Source organism: Nanorana parkeri, unplaced genomic scaffold (assembly GCF_000935625.1).
Source record: "Nanorana parkeri isolate BGI_ZX_2015 unplaced genomic scaffold, ASM93562v1 scaffold371, whole genome shotgun sequence".
Lineage (NCBI taxonomy): Eukaryota > Metazoa > Chordata > Amphibia > Anura > Dicroglossidae > Nanorana > Nanorana parkeri.
The window spans coordinates 138,120-147,128 of record NW_017306639.1 but is presented as its reverse complement, the minus strand read 5'-3'; the positions used below and the strand labels follow the sequence as shown (position 1 = coordinate 147,128).

At 50.3% G+C, this 9,009-nt stretch overlaps 1 protein-coding gene across 1 annotated transcript in view; it reads right to left on the bottom strand.

Annotated features, from left to right (window-relative positions):
- PTPRF (protein tyrosine phosphatase, receptor type F) overlaps positions 1–9,009 on the bottom strand; it is a 276,943-nt gene that overhangs the window by 136,300 nt on the left and 131,634 nt on the right. The gene's annotated exons all lie outside the window — the stretch shown is intronic.

The window sequence follows — 9,009 nt, the reverse complement described above, 5'->3', positions numbered from 1 at the left end:
TGAACCATCTAAGTGACAAATATTTTTCATCTTCCGAGGGAAACATGACAAGCGACGAGGAAACGTAAAACAATAACCAAATCACTGTCAGTTATGTCACTTTGCGATCGCCTGGGCCTTGATGCGAAGCAAGGATGCGAGCGATCCAATCACCGGGAGCGCCCCGCGACCCCGGACGGCGATAGCTGCGGATATTTCAAGATTCACATAAAAGAGACACAGAAAATGACACCCGCCGGACCCGGACGCCATGAAAGGAAAGAGCAGAAAATAGCCTTTCTCGCCATTCGCCGAAGCCAGCGCTGCCTGCCAGGGCTGGAGGTGAAGGTCGGTCCGGGTCACTTATAAATTGCTGCAGCGTCGACGCCGCTTTCGAGATTGTTTTTGTCAAAAGCTTGCAGGATTCAGGATAATTAGCGATGGCGGCTGGCGGACGGCATGCCACCTCGCCTCTGCGATTTCCTAAAAAACAATTCCAGTCGGTAATTAGCAGTGACAATTAGATTGTAAGCTCTAATGAGCAGATGTATCTCCTGCTAACAATGTATGTTTAGTGACTGCGCATCCTTCTATGACTCCATGCAGCGTGCTTTTATATCAGACACGTCGCTCTGGACATGGCGTCAGACTTTAAAGGAGAACTATGAGGGGGGGGGTGCTTTCCACTCACCTCATAGTTCTAGCCGCCCTGTGACAATGAGACTGTCACCGGTCGGCTTAGTAGATCGGGAGGTGAGCGAACACATACCGGCGTTCGCTCACCTCTCGATCCTGTCACAGCTCTCTGCCGTGACAGGGGAGGGGCTGGATTCCCACCTCCGATCCGCCATCGCTGACTGGCGGAACGGACTAGGGAGGGGGCGGGTACAGCTGGCTCTGCCTCTAGATAGGCAGAGCCAGCTGTCAGTCACGCAGCTGGGCGGATCCCGGCACAATTGTCGGGATCCGCTTCAGCGTCTCAGTATACCGCGAGCTGCTGCTCCAAAGGTCTCCAAGGAAGCTCACTGGCTCTGGTACAATGCAACAGGGTTCTCTTGGTGGGTACCCGGAAGAAGCTCAGCGAGTAGGCATATACTGAATGGGCAGCAGACCAAATGGGTTAAGAAGTCCAGTGAGTCTGTAATTATTCAATCACAAAGAAAAACACACAACGTGTTTTTGGGGGCAGCGTAGGGGGGGGGTGTTGTTGCCCCCGAAATGCATGAACTGTTTTTCCTTTGTGATTGGATAATTAAAGACTCTTTGGACTTTTTTTACCCAATTGGTCTGGCGCCCATTCAATATATGTCTACAGACATGAGATGAGTGATGATAATGATGTTCCTGGATCAAACCATTTTTCCCTGTACCAGACAACAAGCTCACGTCTATGGTGGAAGGCAGCTTTCTACTGGCCGGCAGCTCTTGGGAGGAACATCAACTGGGCAGGTTAAAAAACAAGTTTCAGTTGTCACCGTTTTATCCCAAAATAAGTGGTTCTGGTGACGTCTCCCTGAGGCTGAGCTCGTCTCCTCCGACCTCGCTAGCTCTGCAGCACATCCAACCTCCAGCTGACATCTATGGAAATACTAATTCTGGCCATACACTTGGCGTTTCTTCTCGTTCAGCCCTCGCTCTATTTCCCCATCCACGCCCATAACTTAGGAGGGATATAGTAAGGTCTTCATCCCGGCAAGGGTCTGTAAACCTCAGAATTGGATGGACAGCAATGCAAATCCTCCAGCAGGTCAAATAGCCCCCATAAGTGTATTTAGCCGTTTGCCTGGAGTTCAGCTTTCACAGAGATCACTGCCTGATGAAGTGTAAATCCTACACACACGCTTAAAAAAAAAACACATTCAGTTGACTCTAATTAGCTGTTCCATTAAAGATGATCTAATTGCGGCAGATGATCTGTTGTTGTTTTGTGTCGTGTCAGGAGATGTAAACATGCATGAGAGACTCAAACACACCCACATATGTAAAAGGCAATTAAAGAATGTTTGCCCGGCTGCGTATCTCCGACACGTTTACAGACAAAGCTTATTCAGCAGCTTACCAGCTGTCAGTTACAGGCATGTCATGTTATCTTTATCTGGAGGATCAATGCCTGCACCTTGAGGAAATGCATCCTCCGCGATGTGCTCACAGGAGAGGCCACCAAGAGACGGTGACCACCAGGTTCGTGGCAATTGCTAAATTGTGCCATGGTTCCAAAGGACACCGAAATTGTGCCGCTACACAACATGGCCAAATGTTTGTGAATGCCTGACCATAAGACCTTTATTAGTGAGTTGGTTGGTCAACCCATTCCAGAACCATGACCATCCTCCACCCATGGCCATTATTATGTTGTTGATCCTCTCCACCCATAGCCATTAGTATGGAGCTGGCCTCTTTTGCAGCTATAACATCGCCCACTCTTCTAGGAAGACTTTCCACAAGATTTTGGGTCATGTCTGTGGCAATTTGTGCCCATCGGTATTGATGTTGGATGAGAAGACCTGGCTCTTAATTGGTACTCCAATTTATTCAGCTGTTCAGTAGGGTTGAGGTCAGGACTTTATACAGGACATTCAAGTTCCTCCACACCGAACTGGTCCCACCATGTCTTTATAGAGCTGAATTTGTAGTCAGGGGACAGTCATGGTGGAACAGAAAAGGGTCTTCACCAAACGGTTACCAGAAGGTTGGAAGCGCACAATTGCCTACAATGACTTTATATGAAGTCATGAGGTTGGAGGTGTGTGGCCATTTGTGAGGTCAGGTTCTGATGTTGGATCAGAGGACCTGGCTCAAAATCAGAATACCGATTCATCCCAAAGGTTTTGAGTAGGGTTGAGGTCAGGGCTCTGTGCAGGACACTTCCACACCAAACTGGTCTTTATGGAGCTGGCTCTGTACACAGGGGACATGGTAGAACAGCAAAGTGTCTTCACCAAACTGTGACCACAAGGTTGGAAGCCCACCATTGCCTACAATGTCTTTGTATGCTGTAGCATTCATAGAACCGTTCACTGGACATAACTGGACCCCATCATCTGGAGGGGGGCTCCACATACTATTGGCCATATATAGGTAGATGTGGTGGTCAGGTGTCCACAACCGTTTGCATATAGCGTATGTGCACAGCGGTTCAACGGTCCTACCTACCACGTGCATACCATGAAAAATCTTACAAAAGGCAGGTAGAAGTCAGAGAACGGAAGTTAAAAACTCTTTCAAATTTCAGCAGCTTAGGTTAAAAAAAAAAGAAAAAAAGGATTCCCAGATTTCGCAGCCGGAGAGCTAAATAAAAAAAAACCCGCCATATGCTCGCCGTTCGCCCCTTCACTGACTTTTCCCGTCCCGCTAATTACCAATCCATTGATTTTGTAATCAGTCTTCTCGTCCCCCATTTTTCTCGGTGGCAGTAAGAAGCTGTCAGGCGTCGCGGTTCAGCGTCCCCCGGCCCTCCCCCTCTTCTGCCCGCTAACTGGGAGGCAGGTAACAGGCACACACGCCGCGCGGTAACACAGCTCGGAGCAAGGACATACTGCAGGCGCTCCTCCCCCCCCGCCCCGTCGCCATTTATAACTGTCAAGCGTTTATCATTGACAAATCTGTTTGTGCGGGGAAGACATTCAGGATGTAGATCAAGGCGAGCGAGAGGGGTTGCAATATTTATGGCGCTGGCGTTGCGTTTTGACATCGCCTCTTTACGCTAAAGGTGGCGAGGAAACGGCCAGACACGGGCCACAAATGGAGGAAAATATTGTAAACGGATACAGCATTATTTAAGATTAAGAAAGCAGAGAGTAATATATAATGAGAGTCATTTATCACGGCGGAGTGTTCCGGGTAGCTCCCCGTGGGGACCTGTCTCTGGCTGGCTTTGCCGAGTTTATTATTGCAGCGAGCGGAGGGAAAATGTTTACTATTAAAGGGGAAGAAAACACTCAATTATTTTTTATAATTATGTTCTTATTTTTTACTTTTTAATCACCTTTTTATTTTTTACCTTACACCGGCGCCCGCAACTTCCCCACAAGGTCACCGCTGCCGCCCCGAGGCCGGGCCTCGGTGGCCTTGTGGGAAATCCGGGCCTGCATAGAAAGCTTTGCAATATAGAATGCCTGCTTGCTTGTTGGCAGCCTGTGCAAACTGAATAATAAAGATGGTCCTGTTTAGTAGGACACGGTGGCGGTGTCCCTCCTCTGACTCATTCAGCTGAGTGTGTAATCTGATCTCTCGTTGCCTTTCACAGCATTTGAGCAATAGCAAGCTAGTGCTAATGTTCGGGTTTTGCCACTTGCTGGCAGGGCCGGTGCTATACTATTTCGCACCCTAGGCAAGACCAGCTACTTGCTCCACCCCTCACCCCCCAGCCCCCATACACGTGCGTGGCCTCATTCTCCTAGCTTCCACAGGCGGTAAATGGATGTAAGCAGCCGGGACAATAGCCAGGCTGCTATTGGCTATTTTCATTTGAAGGGGCTATACCTCCATATTAATGGTCTCATTCACACGAGAAACGTCTGGCATGTACATATCCGTGCTGCGTGCACGGCCGTATGGGGCAGCTCCCGGGAAGGACAGGTGCTGCGTGTGATAAGTACGCAGCCCCCGTCCTTCTTTATGGGACTACGTGGCTGTTTGCCGCCCTACGCTCACCCGCCCTGCATGCCTGTACTGGTGTCCGTACTCCTACGCTGACAGGATGGATCCTGCCTGCGTCCGAGCCGGGACACCCGCACGGACCTGCACTTGGGGTGAGCGTAGGGCGGCGTACGGCCGCGTAGTCCAATAGAGAAGGGCGGGGGCTGCGTACTAATCACACGCAGCACCTGTCCTTCCCGGGAGCTGCCCGATACGGCCGTGCACGCAGCGCGGAGCTGTACGTGACGGACGTTTCTCGTGTGAATGAGGCCTAAATGGTCTGGAATGGGATGCCCTACAAGCTCATATAGGTGTGATGGTGACAACATTTTGGCCATATTGGTGAAAACATGCTTCAAATAAGGGCCGCGATGGTCCAGAGATGACTCGCAATAGATTTCAGAGGCAACTTATCTGCAGGCAAGCTAGCTGTGCCTCTGCCGGAGCCTCCCCCTGGAAAGTCGAGTCATTCAGTGACTGTTGGAGGGAGCTGATCATTATCCACATAGAAGACGAAAGCTTCCCGCTAATCAGATGGCGAGGCGCGCTCAAAGTATGCAAACAAGACTTATTAATGACGGTTTAATATTTGTAATGACGGTTCCTATTTACCGAGGAAGTAAATCAGCGTCGGGAATGAGATTCCTCACCAAGTAATGAGCGCATTCCACGAGGGCAATTTCTGATTAAATTGGAAAGTTTCCGAGAGAAAATATTTATTTTTTTTTTTTTTACTCTCCCTCGCAGGCAAACGACGGATTTACTAAAATGAAACTACAAAAAGACGCAGCGGGTCATTTAACATATTGTGCTTCTGCAGATAAGTATCGAGCAACGCGGGGACATCCGCGGGTCCTACTCCTGATTTGCAATTATTAGAATTAATGTGCAAAGCGGATTCTGCAACATAAACATACAAAAGGGGAATATGGTGTATTGGATTGTTACGTATCGCAATCAGACAACGCATTTATATTGTGCGGCAATCTGCTTTCATGGCGTCGTTTACAAGAGAACTACGGACTTATCTTTTCTGGTCATTGTTCTCTTCAGGGTCACAGGAGGTCGTATACTAATGTCCTCCAGCAATCCAAAACCATGGGCATTAATATGGAGTAAGTCACCCCTTCCTCAAGGCCGTTAATAGGGAGTAGCCACCCTTCATCATGGATATTAATTTGAAGTAGCGCTCTTTCCTTATGGCCATTAATATGGAGTAGCCCCCCCTTCCTCATGGCCATTAATATGGAGAAGCCCCCCTTCCTAATGCCCATTAATATGGAGTAGCCACCCTTCCTCATGGCCGTAATAGGGAGTAGCCACCCCTTCCTCGTGGCCAATAATATGGAGTAGCCCCCCCCCCTTCCTCTATGGCCATTAATATGGAGAAGCCCCCCTTCCTAATGCCCATTAATATGGAGTAGCCACCCTTCCTCATGGCCGTAATAGGGAGTAGCCACCCCTTCCTCGTGGCCAATAATATGGAGTAGCCCCCCCCCCTTCCTCATGGCCATTAATATGAAGTAGCCCCCCCTTCCTCATGGCCATTAATATGGAGTAGCCCCCCTTCCTAATGGCCATTAATATGGAATAGCCCCCCTTCCTCATGGCCATTAATATGGAGTAGCCCCCCCCTTCCTCATGGCCATTAATATAGAGTAGCCACCCTGCCTCATGGCCATTAATATGGAGTAGCCCCCCTTCCTCATGGCCATTAATATAGAGTAGCCACCGTTCCTCATGGACATTAATATAGAGTAGCCCCCCTTCCTCATGGACATTAATGTGGGGTAGCCACCCCTTCCTTAAGGCCATTAATATGGAGTAGCCCCCCGCTTCCACATGGCCATTAATATTGAGTAGCCCCCCGCTTCCACATGGCCATTAATATTGAGTAGCCCCCCGCTTCCTCATGGCCATTAATATGGAGTAGCCTTCTCTTCATTTTCGTATATATCTATACCGTGACATTGTGTTATTTTTGAGTATTTGTGGCAGCTATCCTCCGGCTTTTTTAAATGGCGGCAGTTTTAGCACAGGCACGCCGTGCATTGGACTGGGTTAGGAGCGCAGGCACATGGGTAACAACTCAGAGGGAGAGGGGCATTGGGGACCCTAACCAGGAAGAAAATGAACCGGCAGGATCAGCAGGTATTTTATTACCGAACAAAGGTTTCTGGGAAAACCAAATGGCGGAACATTCATGCACTGTACCCAGTGTGCCATCCAGGGCCATATTTCCCACAAAGCCAACGGGGCAGCAGGGAGTAGAATTCTATCTCCCAATGCCCAGGACATGCAGTTCCGGGCACTGGGCGGGTCATTTTCTACATTTAGCCCGGCTTTGGGCAAGCAGCGCTAAATGTACAGCGGGGAGGCCGCCGCTTGTTTTGGCAGGTCTGCCATTCTCTGTGGAGGGAGGTGGTGCTTGGCGGCTAGAGGCACGCATTGGGGAACCTGGCCTTGGAGCAGCAGAGAGAGCATATCTGGCTCTGATGCCATTCGTTTTCTCATTTGGGTTTCCAGAGACTTTAACCCACTCTTACAGTAGAGAACCCCTTCCCATGGAGGTATAATCATCCTTCTTCCATAAGCAACCGATGTCACGGCGTTATCCTAAAAAAAAAAAACCCCCCATAAAAAGTGCGTGTTGGAACGTGAAGGTTACCGCTGGAAGGTTGTCGGCGAGGAATGAGCGGGGGAACAGGTTGTGATGGGAGTAGCCGGGCCGGTCTGGCGTTCAGGTGCCTGCCATATGTTGAACACTGGGGGGGAACGTCAAGACGATGAAAGGAGATTTGTACTCAGAGCTGCACCGGCGGTTATGTCTCCCCGGTGAGGTGCGTAGCTAATAAGCTTTCCACTCTTAATATAAAACACGCGCGCCGGCATCTTGTCATCTCATCGCCAAACTTGTATCTGACTCTCACCTTGGGAATGCGTGTGACTTTATCTGCTGCAACCTGACCTTACCCGCTCACCGCCCTTCCCCCTCACCCACCAGGCTGGCATTAAGAGTCACTTTCTATACTGCTTCGGGTCATAATTGAAAAAGACAGAAAACGCTCAATCTGACTCATGCATAATTCAACCTATCAGCTGCCCAGGAGGAGAGGAGGAAGAAGAAGAAGGGAACAGAGGTGTCTCTGCCTCCCCCCCGTCACCCCCCTCCCGTCACCCCTCTACAACTCCATCAACAGAAGAAATTTTCAATTACTCCAAACACGAGTCTTGTCTTCCCGGCAGAGAGAGAGAGAGAGAGAGAGAGCAGGACCAGGCAGGGGAGGCGTTCCAAATTCATGGCTCCATAAACTGATAGATGGCTCTCCGAGCTCACGCCGAGCGGCTGCCTCTGTTCCCGCACACTAATGCCGAATAAAAGGGTCATCAAGACTCGCATGGAAGTGAAATTGGCAGCAAAGTAACGTGACAGAGGAGAGGTCACCGCCATCCCCCGCCGGCTTTCATATCAGGAACATCGGTTAACCCCTCCCTGGGGTTCCTTCTCGGAAAGTAGGCTAGTAACCGAGAATCGCCGTCAATACTGAGCACTAGGGATGCACCGATACCGGTATTTTGGTACCGACTACCGATATATTTTTTTTCCGGTACTCGCCGATACCAAATACCGAGTACCGGAAGTCCCATTCAGGAAGCCAGGCGGCGTGTAAGGACTCGCCACCTGGCTTCCCGATTAACAAGAAAGCCGCCCCCATGCTTCTCACCACTATGTGACGAGAAAGCATGGAGCCGGCTTGCTGGCCAATCATGGAAGCCGGGCACCGTGTAATGACGCGCTGCCCGCCTTCCTGATACAGGAAGTATCGGGCTAGGCATCGGAGCATTTGGGCAATCACTCACCTCATAGTTCGAGCCGACCTGTGACAATGAAACTGTCACACGTCGGCTCAATAGATCGGGAAGTGAGGGAACACAAACCGTCGCTCGCTCACTTCTCTATCATCTCCCTGCAGAGAGTGGTGACTGTCACTCACGGCTCCCTCCAGGGATTCCCCGCTCTGATCCTCCAGCGCTGACTGGAGGAACGGACAGGGGGAGGGGGTGGGTACAGCTGGCTTTGCCTCTAGATAGGCAGAGCCAGCTGTCAGTCACGCAGCTGGGTGGATCTCGACAGTAATGTCGGGATCCGTCCCGGCTGTGGCGTCTCAGTATACCGCGAGCTGTGGCTCCCTATATACTGAGCCTAGGGTGACGGGAGGACGCTAGTTTGTGTCCTCCCGTTACCCTAAGGAGAACTATGGGGAAAAGCCCTGACCCCATAGTACTCCTTTAACCTTTAGGAAAGTGCTGAGGAGTCCCACATACAGCAACAGAACATTGCTGTCCTAGATAAGTTCAAGGCAGGGGTAGGCAAACTGTGCCCCCCCCCCC